The 23,884-nt window shown below is 52.8% G+C and overlaps 1 pseudogene; it reads left to right on the top strand.

Moving 5' to 3' along the window:
- Positions 1-8,819: 8,819 nt before the first annotated feature.
- LOC148051119 (olfactory receptor 14I1-like) lies at positions 8,820-23,610 on the top strand (annotated as a pseudogene).
- The last annotated feature ends 274 nt before the right edge of the window (positions 23,611-23,884 follow it).

The raw sequence follows: 23,884 nt of genomic DNA, 5'->3' as shown, positions 1-23,884 counted from the left end.
CTGCCTAGAGGACACCTCGTCCTCTTCCTGACCTTCCTCAGGCAGTTCAGGAATCCTTACTAAAAGACCACTGCACATCAAGGAGTTAGTCATCCATGTAATGGTAAATCTGAGGAGACCCAGGCCTGTGCTGTGCTCCGTGTACAGCTTGGCCTTCAGGCTGTGTTGTGCTGAGCATATTGCTGGGTTGCAGGATAAACTTGACTGTAATGAGAAGTCTGCAGGAAGCTCCCACCTGGTATCGGTGATTAGGCCACCTGCTTGTCCTTCCTTTTATCTGAAACTGCAACAAGGAATTCACATGTGAACCCCCTCTTTTGGGGCTTTCTACTGAAAGGATGACTTGAATTTTTTTCTTCTAAGAAAACACTGAACGTGATCACAGAAGCAAAATGGGATAACCCTTCTACAGACGGGATCCGCAAGACTTGCTGCACCAGCTGACTGGACAGAAGTAACCTCACCGTGATCATCCAAGCCACGTGCCTGCTGCTGGCCTTTCAGCTTGTGCAGTAGACACAACCAAATCACGTGCACACTGCTGTCCCATTGGGTACTCAGGTGGAAAGGACATGACAACCCCTATCCAAGCCCTCTTCCTGCATGGGCCTACCAGGCACTTAGGGATTCCCACAATCAACTTGCCAACCCCGTGCCTTCTGCTGCTCTGTCAGAGACACTGGCAGATGTGAGCCTAAAAGCACGTATCCCAGCCATGAGTCAAGGGCTGACCTATCAGCTGCTTCAGAAAGAGGTGACCTCACAGTCCCGTTCCCAGCCATGTTCCTGCTGCTGCCCTATCAACTCCAGAGACAGAAATGACCTCACAGCCACCTTCAAGGCCTTGTGCCTCCTGCTGGCCCAGGAGATCCTGAGGCACAGCTGACCTCACCATAGCATTCCCACCCATCTCCTCCTTGTGGCCTATGAGCTGATCAGATACAGGTCACCTCACATTCCTCTTCCAGTGCCATGCGACTGTTCTGGGACCTCACGATCCTCCTCCTGCCCCAAGGGGCCAAACAGCTTAAGTTAGGGTTAGGAAAGGGTTGAAGGTGAGGGGATTAGAGCACAGGAAATAACGGCTTTGGAGCTTAGGTGTTGAGGTTAGGGTTTAGGGACTACAGCTCACCTTGCATGGTTAGGGATTAGGCAAAGGTTTATGGGGTAGGTTTGGTGTTCTGCTGAGCGTGTCTGGTTGGTGTTTAGGGTAGGGGCTACCTTTGTGGATGAGGGTTTTGTTTGGGCCTGGGGTGAGGGCTAGGGTTAAGGCCAACATTTTAATGCTAGAGGTATGGGCAAGGGATTAGGGCGATCAATAGGGTAAGAGTAGGGGTAAGGGGTTCTGTGTTTGGACTTTGGTTTAGAGGTAAACTTTGAGATGAGGGATTAGAATAGTGGATTCCTTGCAGGATGAGGGGTAGCATTTAGGGGCAGGGTTAGGACTTAAGGTTGCTGGTTAGAAATAGGGTAAAGGCCTAACATGAATGTTTTCACAGTCAGTGTTGCAGAGGCATCAAAACTACCTGAACTCATCTTACCTCTTCAAAATCTTTCATTTCTTTTGGCCAAGCCCCTCTTCCCTCCCCCAAATCTCCCATCTTCCAGTCCCAGCTACCCCTGACCTCCGCAAAACTTTCATCTTCAAGAAGCTACTCTCCATTATTTAGCAGCAGTCCTGGTCAACCGGGGAGGTCCCGGATGACTGGAAACCAGCAAACGTGGCGCCCCTCTACAAGAAGGGTTGGAAGGAGGATCCAGGGAACTACAGGCCTGTCAGCCTGACCTCGGTGCCGGGGAAGGTCATGGAGCAGATCATCTTGAGTGCCATGATGCAGCAAGTGCGGGACAACCAAGGGATCAGACCCAGCCAGCATGGGTTTATGAAGGGGAGATCCTGTTTCACTAACCTGGTCTCCTTCTATGACAAGGTGACCCGCTTAGTGGATGAGGGGAAGGCTGTGCATGTTGTTTACTTGGACTTTAGTAAGGGCTTTGACACAGTCTCCCACAGCATTCTCCTGGAGAAGCTGGCTGCACACGACTTGGATGGGTGCACTCTACGCTGGGTTAAAAACTGGCTGGACGGCTGAGCCCAGAGAGTGGTGGTGAATGGAGTCAAATCCAGTTGGCGTCCGGTCACGAGTGGTGTTCCCCAGGGCTCAGTACTGGGGCCGGTCCTGTTCAATATCTTCACTAATGATCTGGATGAGGGGATCGAGTGCACCCTCAGTAAGTTTTCAGATGACACCAAGTTGGGTGGAAGTGTCGATCTCCTGGACGGTAGAAAGGCCTTGCAGAGGGACCTGGACAGGCTGGACCGATGGGCTGGGGCCAACTGTATGAGGTTCAACAAGGCTAAGTGCCGGGTCCTGCATTGATAGTTCAAATGGAGAAACATTGCTCAGAAGAACCATATTTATATTGGGATATCTTGTCTCTCTAATTCTGCCCCTCTGTCTTTTCTCCTTCCTCTGCCTATTCTGTCTTCAATGAGCTCTGCAAGGGAAAGACTCTTTGAATGACTGAATAACTCATGTTGGAAGAGACCTGAACATTGTCTTGTCTGACTCTCCTGCTCAAGACGGGAGATATCTCAAAGGCTCCCCTCAGCTTGCCATCTTCTATAAAGGAGCTGAAGGTGCGCTCCATCCCACCATACAGGGAGATAATAAAGATGTTCAGCGGTGTTGGCCCAAGTGCTGGTCACAGAGGAATGCCAAAAGTGATGGGCTGCCAGGAGGACTCCGTACCACTGATGTCACGTGGGCCTGTTCATCCAGCATAACCACCACGCGCATCATCATCTACTTCTTCAGTCCAGGTGCGACCAATCTGGCTATAAGAAGATCATGGGAGACCACGTCTGAGGCCTTGTTAAAGTCCAGGGACACAACATCACCTAATTTCCCCGCCCATATAGGTTCAGCAATGTTTTTCTTTGCCTTCAAGTACCTGGAGATGGCTGCAGGAGGACTTGCCCCATCACCTTCCCAGGGACTGAGGTGAAGCTGACCAGCCTGTAATTCTCCCAGACCTCCTTCTTGACCTTCCTGAAGGTGGGTTCGATATTTTCTTTTTCCAAGGACCTTGGAACCTCCCTGATGGCTCTGGCATTTCCGAGATGTTTGAGAGAGTTCTCCTGTTGACACTGGCCAGCTCCACCAACACCTCTTTACTCCTTCCCACACCAAAAACCTTCTCTCTATTCCACACTTCCAGAAGAGTGCCTTGCATGCAACCCACTCCTGTCCAGCTCTTCAGAGTCTGTTCAGAAGAGACCCAGAAGTGATTTCTTCTTGCAGGCACAAAACTTCCATGGGCTCTCTGTGCTGCTCACAGCTTTCCTGAGCATTTTTGCCAGTGCTCCCCTGCCCCCAAGCTTTCTGGTCCTCAGGCTGTAGATGAGGGCACCTGAGGATTGTGTAGAAAAAGGGCTTTGTCAAACTATATCTCAGGAGGGTAGTTCTGGGCACACGCAGACAAGAATGAAGGTGCTGCAGAAAACAGTGACACTAGATAGGGGAGAAGAGCAGATGGAGGAGCCCTTCTGCCTGCCCACGCTGGGAGATGGGAGAGCCACCCCAGGGCGGAAGCTCTGACGCACACCCAGGATACCAGCGTGAACAAGAAGGGGAGGACTGGCTCTAAAAAGCAGGTTATGAAAGCAGAGAGAATGAAGTCAGTGTCACTGCAAGAGAGCTCCAGTGAAATCGCAGAAGAGGTGGTCCATGCCACTGGGGACACAGAAGTGTGTCTGGGACAAGAATGAAGGGATTACTGTAGATGACACAAATCGCCCTAGTAAAGGTGTAGCTGCCTACTTGAGACAGACCTGCCAGTTCATGAGTCTTGTGAAGAGAGAAGTGGGTGGCATACAGCCCAGTACTGATCATAGGAAGTGGCCACCAGCAGGAAAAATTCAGTACCTGCAAAAGGTGCAGCAAATAGTACTAACCCTGCTGAGAGCAGAGATGGTGCTGTCCTCAGTCAGGGAGTTGGCCAGCAGCTGGGGCGTGGTGGAGGAGCTGTAGCAAGTGTTCAAGTGTTGCACCCCCAGCATAAGGATGAGGGTGTTCCCAACCACAATCCTGGGGCAGGTCCTGAGAGAGAGAGAGGAGGAAGAGATTTGTCTAAGAGCTGGGGACATTCCCCATTTGCAGGAAGGGAAGCTCCATCAATGATGTCTGATTTTCTCATTGCCCTTTCTCCACAGAAGCTTTTAGGTGTTTTTGTTCCCTCTCTCCTTGTAGGACCCCTACAAGGAAGAACACTGGTTTCTTTGTTAGTTGCTTTGTGTTACATTGTGAAGGAAGTTCAGAGAGATGAAGCTTGGAAGTGTGTGTGCCACCGAGTGCATTCATGTTCCCTAGATGTGCTCTGTGCCTTGTGAAAGGTGAAAGAAGGCCTTCTTCTCGAGGGCAATGTCACTCCTGCTTGCAGAACCCCTTCCGACTGCATGTCTGGTTTCGGCTGGGATAGAGTTAATTTTCTTCCTGGTAGCTGGTAGAGTGCTGTGTTTTGGCTTTGGTCTGAGACAAATGTTGATAACACCCTGATATTTTAGTTGTTCCAACGTGGTGCTTACACCAGTCAAGGACTTTTCAGCTTCCCATGCTCTGCCAGGTGCACAAGAAGCTGGGAGGGGGCAGAGCCAAGGGGGCTGATCCAAACCGGCCAAAGGGCTATTCCATGCCATAGGACATCATGCTTAGTGTATAAGCTGGGGGGAGCTGGCTGGGGGGTAGTGATCGGAGACCAGCTGGGCGTTGGTCGGCAGGTGGTAAGCGGTTGCATCACTTGTTTTTCCTAGGTTTTCTTCCTCTCCCTCTCTTTTGTTGTTTTCCTTTTCATTACAATTTAATATCATTATCATTATTATTACTGTTATTATTGTTGTTGTTGATGATGATGATATGATTATTACTACTATTATTATTATTTTAGGTGATTTTATTTCAATTATTAAACTGCTCTTTTCTCAACCCATGAGTTTTCTTCCTTTTGCTCTTCAGATTCTCTCCCACATCCCACCGGGGCAGGGGAAAGGGTGAGCAAGCAGCTTTGTGGCGCTTGGTTGCAAACTGGGGCTAAACCACAACAGAAGGAAAAGGCAGGGAGCACAGAAAGACATTTGGAAAGTGAGGTGGGGAAGCAGGGAAGTGGCCAAAGTCTGCAGGAGAACTACTGCAGGTATGGGACAGCATGGGAGAGCCTGTGGTGGGGCTGGGACCTCCCCAACACAGCCAAGATCTCTCTCCTCTCACCTCTCAATATTGTCACTGCCACCAAGAGCCACGAGGGGACACCATGTCCTTACAGCCCCACGGACTTGGGGCCTCCTCATCCCCCCGCAGAGCTCAGGCAGTCCTAGGGTCATCCTGCACTCGTCATCACACACCCCCACATCACACTGCTCCATGAAGAGCCCTGAGCAACGCATGAGGAAAAGGATCTCCCTTCCCAGGGCCCAGGGATCAGAGCTTGCTCGTCCTTCTTGATGAAACACATCAAGGGCTCACGGGGCAGCAGAGCCACCTGCATGTTGCCTTGGTCACCTGTAACCGGTGCTGACCTCTCGCCAGTTAAAGGCAGCCCCCAGGGATGGGTACCTCCACCCGTGCTTCCCTTCATGGCTTCATCGGTGACGGCCCTCGGGGGCCCACTGACACCCTCAGAATCTTGCAGATTTTAATCCAGTTTTTTCCAGTTTACTTTATGTTCCTGCTTACAGAATAAAAAATCTCAACAATCTCCACCTCGTATTGATCCAGGCTGTCTCATGATGAAATAGGAATACGTAGGACAAGCAAGACCCTTTCTGTCAGACACTCCAGAGACACTCTTCAATCCCTCTTGCCCATCTGCCATTCCTCTCACCAGTCACCTGAGGCATCACTCCTGTTAACATCGAAGCTTTTCCCACTCAGGTTGGAGCTGAATGTCTCCACATCGATTCCCATCTGCTTTCCTTGGGGAAGTGGCTGCACACAGACCCAGCATTTCTCTTCATTAACAAGAACAAAACCAAAAATAAGTAAAAAAAGGGGAAAAGTAGTTCAGTAGAGAATAAAATGCATTCCTCAGCTGTCTAGTAAGTCCAAGTTGCCTCTGCTAAATTCCACTACTCTACTTTTGAGTGGGAAATCTTCAGGGAGATTCATAGGGAAGGACAGAGAGAAAGGCAATGAGGGAGTTGACAGCCAGGTGATGGGAGCAGCAAGCTTTAAACTGCCTGAAGCTCCAACAGCGCTTGGGGAGGGGCTCTGAGTGAATGGAGAGTACCGGGAGGATGGATGGAGACTGGAAAAGGCCTATGTGCAGAGAGTCTGCTGAGAAGATGACTTGAGAAATGGTCAGTTGAATCAGGACATGTGGAACTACCTAAAAGATCAGTGAGATGCCATAGACTCCATACTGGACAGAGCAAGTGCTGGGAAGATGCAGGTTTCTGCTCCTGAGAGCAGTGCACATCCTGGAAAGTTCCATGATGGCAACACTGGATAAATATTCACTCTCTATTAAAAGTATTCAAACATTTCAGCGGATGAAAATGTGCCCGTCCTATGTAAATGTAGAGCCCACGTCCTCATCTTTGCAGGCTGAGCTCGGTTCCTGACCAGAAGCCTCCAGTGCCACTTCAGGAGGTCCTGGTGGGCCTGATACCCTCACCCGGGACTGGGAGTGACCGCAAGGGGCCGTGGGAGACGGGGACCCTCCAACGGAAACTGCAGATGGAGGAGGGGGACACCAGGCATCTGTGCTCCTGGAACTCAATCCACCCTAATTCCCCAAATTGTTCTTCATTAAAAAAAAAAAGAGAAAAGAAACCCAAACCAAACCAAACCAGGCCTCCTGCCCCACCACAGGACAAATATTTTGAAAGAAATCAAGAGGGAGGAGAAGGGCCTAAGGAATTTTAATATCCACAAAGTACAACAAGACATATCTTTTGCTTCCTTTGTTCATATTTCTTTTACTTTTCTATTTGCTTAGTTTGCAGTTCACCATGTCCCTCCAAGCCCAACCAGCCAATCACTTCTTCACCCGCCAACTTATTCCACCATGCAGAAAGCACTGCCCAAACGTGGGATGCAAGAGGACATGCCAAGGGACACACTCCTCAACCAAAGTGAGCCTAAGCAGCCTTTAGTGCCCCAGCTCATCTGCTGGGACTTTTTCATAGATGCTTGCATCATTTGCCATTTGTCAGTCTTCAGGGAGTTCCCTGATCTCCTTGACCTTTCAGAGATGATGATGAGGGTTGTCCTTGGGTGCTGCCTGGAGGTACAAAGGCCTTGAAGACCTTGCTGGGAAAGACTGAGACAAAGAGGACGCGGAGTATGTCAGACCTCTGCATCTGCTCTCACTGAATTCAGGAGTGGCCCCACGTTATCTGTGTTTCTTCTGTAACTGTTACTGAAGCAGGAACTGTACTGAAGCAGTTCGGGTACCTTGGACTCCCTTGCAAGGGCCATCTCTAGGGAAGCTGTGGGTTTCCTAAAGCCATGGCTATTTCTAAATTCCTCCATCTGAAGTGAGTCTCTGCATCCACCTCCTCTCTGCTTCTACTACCTATGGAGCTTCCTCATGAACTCCCTCTTCACCCAAGCTGGTCTTGTCAGCTATGTACTCACCACTCACCAGAAATGCCCCTAGCAAAGGGGCAGCTGCCCTCTGGAGACAGACCTGCCGGTTCATGAGTCTTGTAGAGAGCAGGGCGTGGCACACAGCCCAGTACAGATCGTAGGATGTGGTCACGGGTAGTAAACACTCAGTACATGCAAAAGGTGCAGGAAACAATACCAACACCGTGATGAGCAGAGGTGGTGCTGTCCCCAGTCATGCAGCTGGCCATCAGCTGGGGCAGGGTGGTGGGTCTGTAGAAGATCTCCAGGGAAGACAAATGGCCCAAGAAGAAGCCCATGGGGGTGTGCAGATGCTGGTTTGCCACCACGTGCATGATGATGAGGGTTTTCTCAAGCACAAACACTATGCAGGTCATGAGAGAGAGAGGGAAGAGTTTTTCCTAAGGGCTGGGAACGTTCCCCATTCCGTAGGTATGGGGGACTGCATGATGGCCCCATCGCCCTTTCTCCACCTATGAGGAAGAATATTTGGTTCAGTTTTAGTTTAGTTTTATCCTTGGACTCCCCGGCAAGGGTCATCTCTAGGGAAGCTGTGGGTTTCCTAAAGTCTATTTCTAAATTCCTCCCTCTCAAGTGAGCCTCTGCATCTGCCTCTCCTCTCTGCTTCTACTAACTATGGAGCTTCCTCAGGAGTTTCCTCTTCACCCAAGCTGGTCTCGTCAGCTATGGACTCACCACTGCTCTTTGTGAGCAATTCTGGCTTTAAAGACCAGCTGTACTGAGTTGTGCTGCCCCTCACTGCTGCCCATGGGATTCCCCACTAAAAGCCCCCTGAACAGGCCAAAGTCTTCCCCTCTGAGGTCTGACACCTGCACTCTGCTCCCTCCTTCCTCAGGCTGCTCAAGAGCTGCACCCCCCTATTTCATGGTCGCTACAGCCAAGGATGACACTGGTTTTCACGTCCCTCACCAGCTCTTCATGGTTTGCAAGGACCTGAGCCAGGTGAGCATCGTCTATGTTGGTCCAGCTGGTGGCTTTCCTAAGAAATTGCTCCAACATCCTCCAGAAACCTATTGGTCTGTTTTCACAGTGCTGTCTTCCCCCTCCAATGAAAGTCAGGGTCATTAAAGCCCCCAGAAAGAGCCCCAGGTCACTGATCTGGAGACATCCTTGAGTTGCTTAAGTAAGAGCTTGTCCACCTTGATTGCAGGTTCTTCATTTCCCACCACGATGTTGCCCAAACTGGCCTCTCCTCCGATCCTCACCCACAAGGGCTCATCCAACCTGTTGACCTCCAGATTCATTGGACTCTTTGAAGAGTGTATCATCAAGAGGGTGAGTAAAGAATGGGGGAGAGGAGAACCAGAAGATGTTGAGAACGTAGGCCCGCAGGTGGAGACCCCAGTGCAACGTGCTTCCAATTCATGCAGTGCCTTGCACCTACCGGATAGAGATGGGGCAGAGCTGGCCTCACTGCAGGGGTGGGGATCAGTCACTTGCACACAAGTACCGAAGGAATCGGAGATGCTGCCTGGGGTGTCTGTCACGCACCCACTCTGAGGGGACGTGGCTTTCCTGCAGGTCCTGTGCTGTCCCCACCAGCCACAGGCAGTTTTGGTGGAGAGCCTTGGCGTCTCACAGAGCCCTACAGGCCTGTATTTGGCCATTCAGTGAGCAACTGCCCTCCATTAGGTTGGGCTCCGTGGGGATGTGTGAGACAACTCTTGTTACAGCCAGTGCACATCTGGTCAATACAGGTCAAGAGGGGAGAAAGAGAGCGACTTCACTCTTGGGCACAGAATTGCATTTTTGCTCAGCTGAACACCTCTATGGGCAGCCCTGAACAGCGTGAGTAGGGACAGGTGGTGATGTCCTAATGTGGGCATCTGCAGTCATTTCGGCTGGCATCCTCTCCAGGATACAGGACGATGCCCCCAGATGTTTCCCAGTCTCTCAGTACTGCTCCATTATCATGGACTACATCTGGCACCTCAAATGTCACCAGTGGCTTGTGTGTCAACTCCTGGTCTCCATCTCCATCACTGACCATGGGACTATAGAAAAGGAGTGCAGGTGCCTAATTGTAACAGACGCCATGACTAAAGCAAGGGGAATCCCACCTCCTGGGGGTTTGTGGCAGGCAGGGGAGGGAGCTGAGGTCCCTTCCAGCCCCTGCACTACAAATCCAGCATGAGATGCCTCCATTGACTCAGCTGATTGCCTTCCCTCAGTATGGCTGAAGGAGATGCCTCCCTGGCAGTCTCCAGGTGTCCTGCCTCATGATGGGCCAAGGCAGGGGGATTCTCAGACCTAACTGTGTCTGGGAGAGGAGAAAGGGCACTGCTGCAAAGAAACCTCTCTGCAGAGGTGAGAGAGGCAACATCGGTGATTCCTTCAGTCTCTTCCCAAGCAGGTTCCTGGAGAGCCCCAGGGAGACCTGGAGGGAGCGCCGAGTGGGGTGGGGGCAGAGAAAGTGACGTCTTGGGCAGGTGCCCTCCTCCGGGGCTGAGACAGGCTCCTGGGGTGGAGGGAGCTCCTGGGAAGCAGGCAGCAGTGCAGAGAGACAGCTCTGCCAAGGAGCAACTCCTCTGCCAAGCGCAGCAGGGCTCTGGGCAAAGGAGTAGGGCAGAGCGAGATTAAAGGCAGGCTGGAGTGGGAGGAGAGAGGAGAGCTGCAAGGGAAGAAACCTTTCCAGCCCTTGACACGGGAAGTCTCTTGGTGCAGGGCAATGCAGCTGCCGTTGCGGGAAGGGTCTCCGAAAGCGTTCATAGCCTCCAGGGTCTGTCAGGAGGCCACCCAGCCCAGGGGCTCATGTTAGACAAGGGGGAAGGGGTGAAGGCAGGGTGTGCAGCCAGAGCTGCCCAGGGCATTTCAGAGGGCACTCTTGCAGAGGAAGAGCAAGGCAGGGGATACCTTAAAGGTAAAGAGCTTTCCTGAGGCCGTGCTTCCAGTTTCCTGCTGTTTCAGGACAAAGGGAAAAGGTGCTGCTGCGTTTGGCGAGGGAGCCTGAGAGTCCTGAGCTGCCACGCTGAGAGATCAGTAGGTCTGGCAGGAGCCAAGGCAACTGCTTCCATCCCCTCCTCTACCTCCAGAGAGCACCAGCATCACCTTAGCTGGCCTCAGCAGGGTTTCTCTGACCTGCTCCTTACTGCCTGCAAGCGGGGAGTACCTCTAGAGAGTGCCTGGAACTGGGAGGTTTCATCAGGTCAGAGCTGAGCAGACAGGAGTGAGTGATGGGGTCTGTGATCCCTGACAGGGAAAAACTGGAGGGCAGAGAAACAGCTCCAGGCAGCAGAGACATGGGCAGAGAGCTCTAGGAACCTCCAACCCCAAATGTCATGGGAGGGAGAATTTGGGAAGCTCCCTGTCATGCCCTCCAATGCAGACACCTTCCTCTGCGCAAGACCCCTGCTCTCGTCTCCCACCCAGCACAGCCTCTGCCCTCAAGGCTGTGTGGTCCAGGGCAGGAGTTGCCTCCTCTGCAGCCAGAGCTCTGGCACAGCAGAGGGCCATCTCTCCTGACACGTGGCCACTTCCCTCTGCAGAGCAAAGGGGCTGAGAGCGACTGCCCTGCGCTTTTGCTAACTGGGAGGTGCTGTGCTCTGCTGGGGAAGGAGAAGGCTTTCCTGAGTGCCCGGACGCCTCTCCTCTCCTTGCTTCCCTTAGGAGGAGAGTCACAGAGTTCTTCTTTGTTCCTGCCCCTGCTTGTGCTGCTCTTCTTCCTGCTCGTGGGGTCCCTGGCAGTAACGGTGGTGGTGTGGGGCAAGGGGTGGGGGTGGGGAGTGCCTGCTCTGGCCCTGACCTGGAGGGCGCTGCCCTGGAGGTGTTTCCATGGGACCAAGGTGCCCAAGCCCTCTCATCGTTTTCCAGGCTCCAGACGCTGCACTCAGTGCTTGGGCAATGAGGCACTGCTTCCCTTAGCAGACCTCACCTTAAGACACCTGATTATGCTGGGCAGGGAGTCCTGCGGGGCTGTCAGCATCCCTCCAGAAGGGCACAGCTCTCCTGCAGGACCTAGGAGATGTCTGAGAGCACCCCATCTGCCCATGCCAATCAGCATCCTTGCCCTGTCCTCCTCATACTCCGCAGAGCTGTGCTGGAAAGGAGAGGTGTTTTGAACTCTGCACCTGGAACAGGACCCCTCTGCTCCCAGGACACTCCAGTGTCTTTTGCAGAGCAACGTCTGGGTGCAGTCGTCCTGCAGCTGAGAGCGGTGCAAGCCCAGAGCAGCTGGGCACCAGGCTGATGGACAGAGCAGCCCTCCTGCATGGGAGCACTGATGGAGGTTTGCACTGAGGCAACGGGGCAACGGCGGAATTTCAGCCCTTCCAAGGCCATTTCCCAAGTGGGATGGGGGTGTCTGAATACTAAAACACAGTATAACGCAACATATTTGCTGCACCTCATCTCCCACCTTCCTCTGGGGAAGAAAGCGTCCTTCTGGGCTTTTTGCCCTCCGCTCTAGTGCAGCACAGGGAACTCCTCCCCAGGAAGCCTCCTTCCAAACACCCTGGGCTGTTGCTGCCTCCATGGGTCCTTGCTAGAAAGCAGGGCTGACCCTTCCGGAGCCCCTGGGGAGAGGGCGCGGCTCTGCACAGCACACTCAGCCAGCACAAACTAGAGCTGAAGCCTCGGAGCTGTGTAACAGCCCCCCAGGAAAGAAAAGCACCCTTAGGTATTGCACAATGAATGAATGAAATTTGGCTCAGAGAAACTTCTCTGAATTTTCCTCTTTTCTCTCCTCTGGCAGTTTCCATGCCCAGAAGCAGCAGATGTCCAATGGCAGCTCCACGAACGAGTTCCTCCTCCTGGCATTTGCACACACGCAGGAGCTGCAGCTCCTGATCTTCTGGCTCTTCCTGGCCATCTACCTGGCTGCCCTCCTGGGCAACGGCCTCATCATCACTGCCATAGCCTGCGACCACTGCCTCCACACCCCCATGTACTTCTTCCTCCTCAACCTCTCCTTCATCGACCTGGGCTCCATCTCCACCACTCTCCCCAAAGCCCTAGAGAACTCCCTGTGGGACACCAGGGCCATCTCCTACCTGGGATGTGCTGCACAGGTCTTTTTCTTTGTCTTCTTCGTTGGAGGAGAGTATTTTCTTCTCACTGTCATGGCCTATGACCACTACGTGGCCATCTGCAAACCCCTGCACTACGGAACCCTGCTGGGCAGCAGAGCTTGTGTCCACATGGCAGCAGCTGCCTGGGGCAGTGCGTTTCTCAATGCTCTCTTGCACACTGCCAATACATTTTCCCTACCCCTCTGCCAAGGCTATGTCCTGGACCAGTTCTTCTGTGAAATCCCCCACATCCTCAAGCTCTCCTGCTCACATGCCGACCTCAGGGAAGTTGGGATCCTTGTGGTTACTGCCTGTTTAGTCTGTGGGTGTTTTGTATTCATTGTGGTGTCCTATGTGCAGATCTTCAGGGCCGTGCTGAGGATCCCCTCTGAGCAGGGACAGCACAAAGCCTTTTCCACGTGCCTCCCTCACGTGGCCGTGGTCTCCCTGTTTGTCAGCACTGCCATGTTTGCCTACTTGAAGTCCTCCTTCATCTCCTCCCCAGTTCTTGACTGGGTGGTGTCTCCAGCAGTGAACCCCCTCATCTACAGCATGAGGAACCAGGAGCTCAAGGATGCCCTATGGAAACTGGCCCAATGGCCGCTGTTTCATCGAGAATAACCTGCCTTCCCTTCTCATCACATTTCCCAGAGTCTTTCTTAGGCCAGGAGTCTGTTTTCTTCTCTTGCAATAATCCTGCTTATAGATAATTTTCTGGGCTTATACTCCTTGTCTTGAGGCTTGATCTTATTGTGTCTGACTGTTGCACAACACTGTGTGCTATGTGGCATGTACAATAGCAGCTCTTCAATAAAACAGAATCTCCCAGGTCCAGTGCCTGAAGGATGGGCTCTTCCTCCAAAGCTGCTGCCAAGAAAATGTCCAGGGAAGTGGTTTTTTGAATAGTCTGATCTCCTTGTCTTCTCAGCGTTTTGGGAGTTAAGCTCATGGTACTATTGTGTTCCACTGACTAAATGTTCTGGATTTAAAAGCTCTCTTCTTGGTGTCCAGGGGCAGGGGAGATGGTCCATGAGCTCCCATTCTCTCCTCAGGTTTCTTCATGTATGACAGGAGTGATGGCATACACCAGACTCCCTGGAAATGAATTTGGAGGGGTGAGGAGAGGGGAGGATGGGGACTCACCACGTGCCCTGGGGTTGAAATGAATGGAGGCTCAGACGGTGAAAGGCCCTCAGATTTGACACCCCCCCGAAAAGCAAAACATGAAGCTGGTGAAGCTGTTGAAGTGTCTAGAGCACAAGTCTTACGAGGAGTAGCTGAGGGAGTAGGGGTTGTTTAGTTTGGAGAAGAGGAGGCTGAGGGGAGACCTTATTGCTCTCTACAACTGCCTGAAAGGAGGTTGTAGTGAGACGGGGCTCGGTCTCTTCTCCCAAGTAACAAGTCATAGGATAAGAGGAAATGGGCTCAAGTTGTGCCAGGGGAGATTTAGATTAGATATTAGGAAAAAATATCTTCCCAGAGAGAGTGGGTAGGCATTGGAACAGACTGCCCAGGGAAGTGCTACAATCACAGTCCCTGGAAGTATTCAAAAAATGTGTGGATGTGGTGCTTAGGGACATGGCTTAGAGGTGGACCAGGCAGTGAGGTTAAGAGGTTGGACTCGATGATCTGTGGGGTCCTTTCCCACCTTAATGATCCTATGATTCTATGATTAAACTGAGGTATGCAAAACAAGGACTCTGCCATGGGAGTCAGTAGGAGCCCAGCAGGCAGAGGGCAGGGAGAGTGGAGAGATGCAGGAGCTGCCTGAGGAGCGCCAGGACTCTCATGCTGTCCTGGGGAGCGGGGCTGGTGGGAGCAGAGGAGGGGGTAAATTCAGTCAGCGTTGGGCATCACGTACAATAGGAATTCAGGAGAGCCAGAGAGCGCCTAGCCTCTGTTTCCTTGTGCCCTTGGGGCCAGCACCATCCCTGGGGCTGATGCGGAGCCTGAAGCCCCCCTCTCTTCTCCCCAGCAGCTGCTGTGCCCTTCAGAGGGTCTGGGGCTGTGGGGTGAGTGCCCAGAGCTCTGCAGCACCCTGCGATGGGCGCTGCCGTGGGGCCAGCCAAGGCTGGGCTGCTCTGCTGCACTGGGCTGGGGAGAGGGCAGGGGAGGTGGGGAGAGGTGGGGAGGGGCTGGGCTGGGCTGGGAAGTGCCCGGGAGAGGAAAGCAGCAGTGTAGAGCTAAGCTGTGTGAGTGTGCAGGGTGGGGGCAGCCAGCAGGGTGCTGCCAGTGCAGAGTCAGGCATCATGGTGAAGGAAGCAAGGCACCGAAGGTGCAGAAGAGAGGGGCCAGGTCTGTGCCATGTTCCCTGGACACCCTGCAGAAGCTGCCCAGGGAAAACTGTCCCAGAACAGTGCCACACACTGGCCATTTCCATCTCTGTTCGTACTCCCCAGCCCTGAGAAGGGACGTTTCCTGCAGGGTCAGCCCCATCCTCCCCCGGGGCTCTGTGATGCCCAACTCCACCACCAGTATTAAGAAAAAGGGAACGAGTTTCCTACTGACATTTATTGCAAACAAGCCCCAGAGCTCTTGCCACAGCTGGTCTCTCAGCCAAGCCAGTTCTCAGACAGATCCAGCTTGAACAGGTGCTCATGGCCTTGTCTCAACAAATACTGAAAATCTCCATTGATTGCGATCACACCAGCCGGGGTGGGTTCTTGCTCCTGTGCTTTGTTCTGAATGATTTCTAAGGAACCCCTCTCTCTCAGCCTCTCCTTGTCCATAATGTGCTCCAGGTCCCAGCCACCCTTCTGGCCTCTGCAGGACTTGCTCCAGCTGTCAGGGTCTTTCTTCTGCTGGGAAGACCCATGCTGCATGCAGCAGTCCTGATGTGGTGCTTCTGTAGTGGGTTAGCCTTGGCCAGCAGCCATACACCCACCCAGCTGCTCACTCCCTCCCCTGCCTCAGCAGGACAAAGGGAGAAAATAAGATGGAATAACTCATGGCTCAAGATAAAGTAAAGGAGATCAGTTACCAATTGCCATCATGGACAAAGACCCGTTGACTTAGGGAAGATCAAATTCATTTGTTGCCAATTATAAAAAGATTTGGATTGTGAGAAACAATGACAAAAATATTAAAGACCATTCCCCTCACACTTTCGCCCAGGCTCACATTACTCCATTGTTCCCAGTTCTTCTACCTACCCCAACACCACGAGGAGTAGGGGTGAAGAGGTGGTTAACAGTCACTACAGAACATCTCTCCTGCTCCTTCCTCCTCACACTTCTCCCCTGCTCCAGCTTCCATCCTCTCCATGGGATCCCACCATACTTGTGGTCAAGGCTAGGTGTTGTTCCTTTCTTTCTGTCTTATTTTTCTCCTTCATACTCACTGAATGTCGGAAATGTTGAGATTGGAAGGGACCTCTGGAGATCCTGTAGTTCAACCCCCCAGCTGAGGCAGCGTCAGCTAGAGCAGGTTGCTGAGCACCTTGTCTAGCTGGGTTGAGAATATCTCCATGGATGGAGACTCCACAGCCTCTCTGGGCATCCTGTTCCAGTGGTTGACCACCCTCACAGCCAAAAAGTGCTTTCTTGGGTTCAGATGGCATTTCATGTGTTTTTGGCTGTGTCCATCGCCCCTTGTCTTGTCACTGGGAACTACTGAGAAGAGTTTGGCTCCCTGGTCTTCATGCCCTCCCATCAGGTATTTGTACACATTAACAAGATCCCTCCAAGCCTTTTCTTCTCCAGACTGAACAGTCCCACATCTCTCAGCATTTCCTCCTATGAAAGACGCTGCAGTCCCTTAAACCAGCTTTATGGCCCTTTGCTGGACTTGCTTTCGTAGGTCAAGAACTTTATTGTAGTGAGGAGCCCCGCACTGGACACAGCACTCCAGATGGGGCCTCGCCAGTGCTGAGTGGAGGGGAAGGGTCACCTCCAGTCACCACTCACCAGTGAGCCCTCAGCATGACATCCACAGTGTGGCTAGATCACAGTCTGTCCTCCCCCAGGGACTTTCTCAGCAGCACCTTGTCCTTCTTGCAAATCAGCTCCACCTCTGGCACAGGCCCCACGGTGCTGCAGAGTCACCTGGGACAGCAAAGCCCTCTCCTGCCAGGGCTGCACAGCCCAGGCCTCTTTCTCTCTGCCCTTGGGGACTGCAGCTTTTGCTCTCGGTGTGGGAACCTCATCCACCATTATGGCACCACCTGCCACCCACTCCAGCGTGCCTCTGCTGGGAAGCCAAGCCTTTCCACACACGGGGTCCCATCTCTGGGCACCAGGTTTCTATGTGACAAGTCTGCCCTTGGCCCTGGTGCCACATCTGAGGTGCTGCAACCCAAATGGGCACCAAGCCCAGAGCCTGGGGCACAGAGAGCGGGAGCCCCCTGTGCCATCACAGAGCTGTGACATCAGTGGAATAAGAGCTGAGGTAGAGAAGTAGAGGTTCCACAGCTTTTCTTATAATGGAGATATAGCGTCTTGAGGAGAGACTGACAGGGGAGATGAGAAGTGGGTTAGCCTTGTGTGATGTGAGGACATCTCATATATGGAGGGTCTCTCTGGGACATGTTACAAGCTAGATGTTGGCTTGTGTGTTGGTCAGCTTCTAAATGGGCCACCCACTCCTCTTCTCTCCTGGGTCTGGTACTCCCAAAAGAGGAAGAGCTGGTCAGGCATGTGAAGACCTGAAGGCTGTAGTGGCCATGAAATTGTGGTCTCCAGATCCTCAGGGACATGGGGAAGGAGAGGAGCAGAGAGCAGACCCTGCACATCAGGGAACAAGAATTTGGCCTACTGAGGGCACTGGCAGGTGGGATCCCATGGGGATATTTTCAGGGCCCTGAGAGCACCCATAGACCTTCACAGCCCTGACCAGCATTACCTGTGGCTTCCACCCCCACCTCTGTCCATGGGCCCTGGAGACCATTTATGCCCACTTTCACCCAGCTTGATCTGTACTGTAGGTGTACGGGTCTCCAGACACAGCCAGAGACACAGCCTTGCCTGTCCATGAACCTTGTTGAGTCAGACTTGCACACTTCCCAGCTTGATTCTTTATGGGGCGTACAAGGGAATGACAGCATGGCCCTCCAAGTGCCAGACCCCAGCTAATTCACAGAGGCCTACACTCTTTTTGCTGCCTTTCCTCCCATCACTTGGTTTCCTGGTTTCAACTGGGATAGAGTTAATTTGCCCATGGCAAGTAGTGTATGAATTCCTTGTTTTGCTTTGTTTGCGTTCACGGTTTTTGCTTTGCCTGTTTAACTGTTCTAATTTATTTTACTTCAATTATTAAACTGTTCTTATCTCAACCCATGAGTTTTCTCCCTTTTACCCTTCTGATTCTCTCCCCATCCCACTGGTGGGGAGTGAGCGAGCAGCTGTGTGGTGCTTAGTTGCTGGCTGGGGTTAAACCACGACGGTCCTTTTTGGCGCCCAATGTGGGGCTCGAAGGTTTCGAGAGAACAACAGATTTAATTGGAATGCGCTAGATCTAATTTACAGCTGTTATTGCTGTTTAGCTGTTAATCGGCAGGCTTCTGTGCTTGCCACGGGGCTTGCTTGCCTTACTGTATGCTGGAGTCTAGTGCTTGTTAGTGGCTGCTTTTTGCTTTTGCTGCTTGCTGTACTGCTGTCCTGCTTATCATCTTACTCTGCTGCGCTTGGGAATATTTTGATAACAGCAATGGCCACGTGCCTGGGCTGGCAGATGGCCAGCGCATGGCTGCTGTTTTTCTGTGCTGCTGTACTGGACAGGCTGGAACTCCAGTGTGAACTCGAGTCGAAGGGACTGTGACCTGTGGGACGAGTCCCTGCGGGAGCACGATAGCCCAAAGTGTCTGTGGACGTGGATAATCCCATGTCAGAGCAGCCCATGGAAGTTAAGAGTGGAGCAGAGATCGACCTGCAGCCCATGGAGGACCCCATGCTGGAGCAGGTGGATGCCTGAAGGAGGCTGTGACTCCATGGGAAGCCTGCGCTGGAGCAGGCTCCTGGAAGGACCTGTGGACCCGTGGAGAGAAGAGCCCACGCTGGAGCAGGTTTGCTGGCAGGACTTGTGACCCTGGGGGTGATCCACGCTGGAGCAGTTCGTGAAGAACTGCAGCCCGTGGGAAGGACTCACGTTAGAGAAGTTCATGGAAGACTGTGCCGTGGGAGGGACCCCACGCCGGAGCAGGGGCAAGGGGAGGACTCCATTGCAGTGTTAAACCCTATAACCTGGCCCAAAGGGGCCAGGGGTGGAGACTGTAATGGAAATACTTTTAAATTGTTGTGACCCGGGATTTGAGTTGCATGTTATAGGAATTACATAGCAGGAACCACCTGAACCAATGGAGGAGAATCCTTACAAGAAGTAGTGCAAGTGCAGCAGTGACCTGACCTGAGCTGGCTTTGGTGCCCAATAACTCCACGCAACACACGACCTCTCCTGTCCTGAGTGACCACTATCACAGATAGAGCCCAAAGTCATGGACTAAATGAGCTCAATGGACATTTTTGGGACAAAAGGGGTGGTGGTTAAAGAGGATGTATTGGATAATGTGGGACCTGAGCATGATGTAAATGGTATGGAATAAGGGGTGGATACTGTCCTGGTTTCAGCTGGGACAGAGTTAACTTTCCTCTTGGTAGCCGGTATGGGGCTGTGTTTTGGGTTTAGGATGAGAACAATGGCGATGATACACTGATGCTTTGGTTCTTGCTAAGTAGTCCTAAGCTGTTGCTAAATAGGTGTTAAGTGGTGCTCACACTGGGCAAGGACTTTTCAGATTCCCCTGCTCTGCCGGTTATGCAAGAAGATGAGAGGGGGCACAGCCAGGGGGGCTGACCCAGACTGGCCCAAGGGCTATTCCATACCATATGACGTCATGCTCAGTATATAAGCTGGGGGAAGAAGAAGGAAGGGGGGACATTGGGTATGATGGCGTGTGTCTTCCCAAGTAACCGTTACGTGTGATGGAGCCCTGCTTTCCTGGAGATGGCTGAACACCTGCCTGCCCATGGGAAGTAGTGAATGAATTACTTGCTTTACTTTGTTTGCGTGCACGGTTTTTGCTTTGCCTATTTAACTGTTCTAATTTATTTTACTTCAATTATTAAACTGTTCTTATCTCAACCCATGAGTTTTCTCCCTTTTACCCTTCTGATTCTCTCCCCATCCCACTGGTGGGGAGTGAGTGAGCAGCTGCGTTGTGCTTAGTTGCTGGCTGGGGTTAAACCGTGACACCCTTCTAGCCCCAGAACTACAGACTCAGGATGAGATGCCTCACTTGACTCTGCTGACTCCCTTCCCTCAGCAGGGGTAAGAGAGACCCCTCCCCGTCACTCTCTGGGTGTCCTGCCTAATGATGGGACAAGAAAACGTTATTATAGGACCGAACTCTGTCTCTGTTAAGAGAAATTACACTGCTGGGAGTAAGTGATTCCTTCATTCTGTTTCACAGCAGGTTCCCCTGGAGCCCCAGGGACACCTGGAGGGAGCCCAGAGGGGCAGAGAAAGTGCTGCCTTGGGCTGGGCCTCTGCTGCTGAGCTGGGCTGGGCTCCTGGGCTGGAGGGAGCTCCTGGCAAGTGGGCAGCCCTGCAGAGAGACAGCTCTGCCCAGGAGCAGCTCCTCTGCAAAGCGCAGCAGGGCTGAGGGCACTGCCTGCAGGCACCGAGGGGAGACGAGGGAAGTGACAGAGGTTAAAGGCAGTGTGGGGTGGGAGGACAGAGGAGAGCCCACTTGGAGAAAAATCTTCACAGCCCTGAAGAGGGTAAGTCTCTGGCTGCAGGGCAATGCAGCTCTGGTTCCTGGAATGACCTCCTAAAGCTGTCACATAACCACAGCCTATGGGATCTGCCAGGAGGACTCTCACAGTTTCTCCAGTGTACAGAAAAAGGACGTGCTTTGTTACAGGGCTTCCCTGGTGCATAGTCAGAGGGACAGGGCATGATGGCTGCATTCACCCACGGATGGCTGGAGGGTGTGAAGCTGGGTGTGCAGGCAGGGGTGCCCAGGGCCGTCCTTCAGAGCAGGGACCCTGCAACCCAGGGGGCTGTGTGCCGCGGCAGGGACTTTGTCTCTTGCCAGTGTTGGCACTCAGCCTGCCTGGGGAGCTCCCAACAGCAGTGCAGGGAGAAGCTGTGGGTGGAAGAAGCAACTCCTGCAGGAGAAGGACCTTCTTCTGTCAAGGGGGTGCTGCGTGGGTCAGGGCTGCTCACAGCTCCAGATGACCCCAGGACATTTCCTGGGGGACTTTTCAAGGGGAAGGTCAAGGCAGGGATTACTGTAAAGATACAGAGCTTTTCTGCATCTGTGTTTTCAGTTTCCTACTCTTGGGGAGTATGGGGGGAGAAATGCAATAGGAGCTCTCTTGCTTGAACAAGTCACTGAGACTCCCGAGCTGTAACTTTGACGTATCAGTAAGCCTGATAGAAGCCTGATAAAGTGCCTTCAGCCACTCCTCTGCCTATAGACAGCACCAGCATCAGCTTTGCTGGACCCATCAGGGTTGTTCTGACCTGTCCTTTTGCACCTGCAAACAGGAACATGCGTCCAGTGAGAGCCCTGCAGACAGACAGGTTTCTGTAGGGCCAAGGTGCGTGCACAAATGCTGGGATGGGGTCTCTGAGCCCGGACAGGGAAAGACCTGGCACAGGGAAACACCTTCCAGGAGGAAAATCTCCCGGCAGCAGGAGAATGACCAGGGAATGAGAGGAAATGAAAAGCTAAAATGCTGCGGGAGGGAGAATTCAGAAAACTCCATAGCATCCCCTCCAATTCAGACCCTTTCCTCTGAGCAAGCCCCCTTGCCTCGTCTGCCACCCAGCAAAGCCTCTGCCCTCAGGGCGTAAACCACCTCCTCTGCAGCCAGAGCTCCAGCAGAGCCCTGGTGCCTCTCTCAGCCATGAGCCCATTTCCCTCTGCAGAGCACGGGGGCTGAGAGCAGCTGCCCGGCACATCTGAGTAAGGGTACCGCTGTCCTGAGTGCCCGGCTGCCTCTCCCCTTGCCTCTCTCAGCCAGACCCTCACTGTATTTTTCCTCGTTTCTCCACTTGTCTGTGTAATTGTTATTTTCTTTCATTCTTGCTGTCAGGCTCCCCAGGGGATGGGAGTTTCAGCTGCAGAGTCACACGCTGATCTTGTCTGTCATCCCATGCAGGTGTGTCCATGGGAACAGGTGTCCCAGCTTTCCTCTCACCTGTGGAGATCTCATCCATACAGTCTGTGGGGCTGGGGAATGAGCTGATTTTCCCTTACAGTGATGCCATCATTAGGACACTCGGCTGTCTCCTCAGGGTGACCGTCCAAGCTGTCAGCTGCCCTGCAGGATGCAAACGTGTCCCATAGCACCTCTGTTTTATCGGAAAACCCCATGGAGAACGCAAAGACTCTTCAGCTGAGGAAATGCTGTTGGGTTGGTGAAATGAGGCATTTTGTGGTCTGCGCTGGATCCCTCTGCTCTCAGCAGTGTCTGGTGGCTTTTCAGGATAACATGGGGGTTTAACCACCCTCCATCTCTGATAGGTGCAAGCACAGGGAAACTGGGAACTAGGCAGAGGGACAGATCAGTTCCCCTCACTCTGCATTGAGCCACAGGCAACCCTCTTGCCTTGCAGGGCTCACTCTGTTCTCCCTGAGTACAGCAGAAATGCCGAGGGTTTCTGAGATCCCAGAAAACTCCCCAGGGGAGATGGAGGGGGAAGCTGTAAAAAACCTAGAACTCTAAAACTGCCTTTACCATCCCCGTTCCTTAGCACAGGCAGTGCAGATGCTGACAGGCCCTTCTGCACTGGGAGCAGTTTCATCTGACGAAGTCGAACACCAGCACTGGGCCATTCCCCCACCATTCCCATGAACCACTGCTGATTTATCAAGAGCCCACGGGCAGAGGGCCTGCTCTTCATTGCACACTTGGCCAGCACCAACCAGCGCTGCAGCCACAGAGCTGAAGGAAAGTCTCCTAGAAAAGGAAAAGGGTGTCTGTGTGTGATAGGCAGAGGGTCTATGCGAGATGGCTTTGATTTTGCTCAGAGATGTCTGCCCTAACTCGTCACTGTCTTTTTCTCTTACGCCAGGGCCCCATGCCCAGAGGCAGCAAATGTCCAATGGCAGCTCCATCACTGATTTCCTCCTCCTGGCGTTCGCAGACACGCGGGAGCTGCAGCTCTTGCACTTCTGGCTCTTCCTGGCCATCTACCTGGCTGCCCTCCTGGGCAACGGCCTCATCATCACCACCATAGCCTGTGACCGCCGTCTCCACACCCCCATGTACTTCTTCCTCCTCAACCTCTCCCTCATAGACCTGGGCTCCATCTCCACCACTCTCCCCAAAGCCATGGCCAATTCCCTGTGGGACACCAGGGCCATCTCCTACTCGGGATGTGCTGCCCAAGTCTTTGTGTTTGTCTTTTTCATTTCAGCAGAGTTTTCTCTTCTCACTGTCATGGCCTATGACCGCTATGTTGCCATCTGCAAACCCCTGCACTACGGAACCCTGCTGGGCAGCAGAGCTTGTGTCCACATGGCAGCAGCTGCCTGGGGCAGTGCGTTTCTCAATGCTCTCTTGCACACTGCCAATACATTTTCCCTACCCCTCTGCCAAGGCTATGTCCTGGACCAGTTCTTCTGTGAAATCCCCCACATCCTCAAGCTCTCCTGCTCACATGCCGACCTCAGGGAAGTTGGGATCCTTGTGGTTACTGCCTGTTTAGTCTGTGGGTGTTTTGTATTCATTGTGGTGTCCTATGTGCAGATCTTCAGGGCCGTGCTGAGGATCCCCTCTGAGCAGGGACAGCACAAAGCCTTTTCCACGTGCCTCCCTCACGTGGCCGTGGTCTCCCTGTTTGTCAGCACTGCCATGTTTGCCTACTTGAAGTCCTCCTTCATCTCCTCCCCAGTTCTTGACTGGGTGGTGTCTCCAGCAGTGAACCCCCTCATCTACAGCATGAGGAACCAGGAGCTCAAGGATGCCCTATGGAAACTGGCCCAATGGCCGCTGTTTCATCGAGAATAACCTGCCTTCCCTTCTCATCACATTTCCCAGAGTCTTTCTTAGGCCAGGAGTCTGTTTTCTTCTCTTGCAATAATCCTGCTTATAGATAATTTTCTGGGCTTATACTCCTTGTCTTGAGGCTTGATCTTATTGTGTCTGACTGTTGCACAACACTGTGTGCTATGTGGCATGTACAATAGCAGCTCTTCAATAAAACAGAATCTCCCAGGTCCAGTGCCTGAAGGATGGGCTCTTCCTCCAAAGCTGCTGCCAAGAAAATGTCCAGGGAAGTGGT

The sequence above is a fragment of the Nipponia nippon genome, unplaced genomic scaffold (assembly GCF_047370975.1).
Source record: "Nipponia nippon isolate SJK-2023a ecotype South Korea unplaced genomic scaffold, ASM4737097v1 scaffold_68, whole genome shotgun sequence".
NCBI lineage: Eukaryota > Metazoa > Chordata > Aves > Pelecaniformes > Threskiornithidae > Nipponia > Nipponia nippon.
Note: the sequence above shows the minus strand (reverse complement) of the source record. Positions and strands in the feature narration are given on the sequence as shown.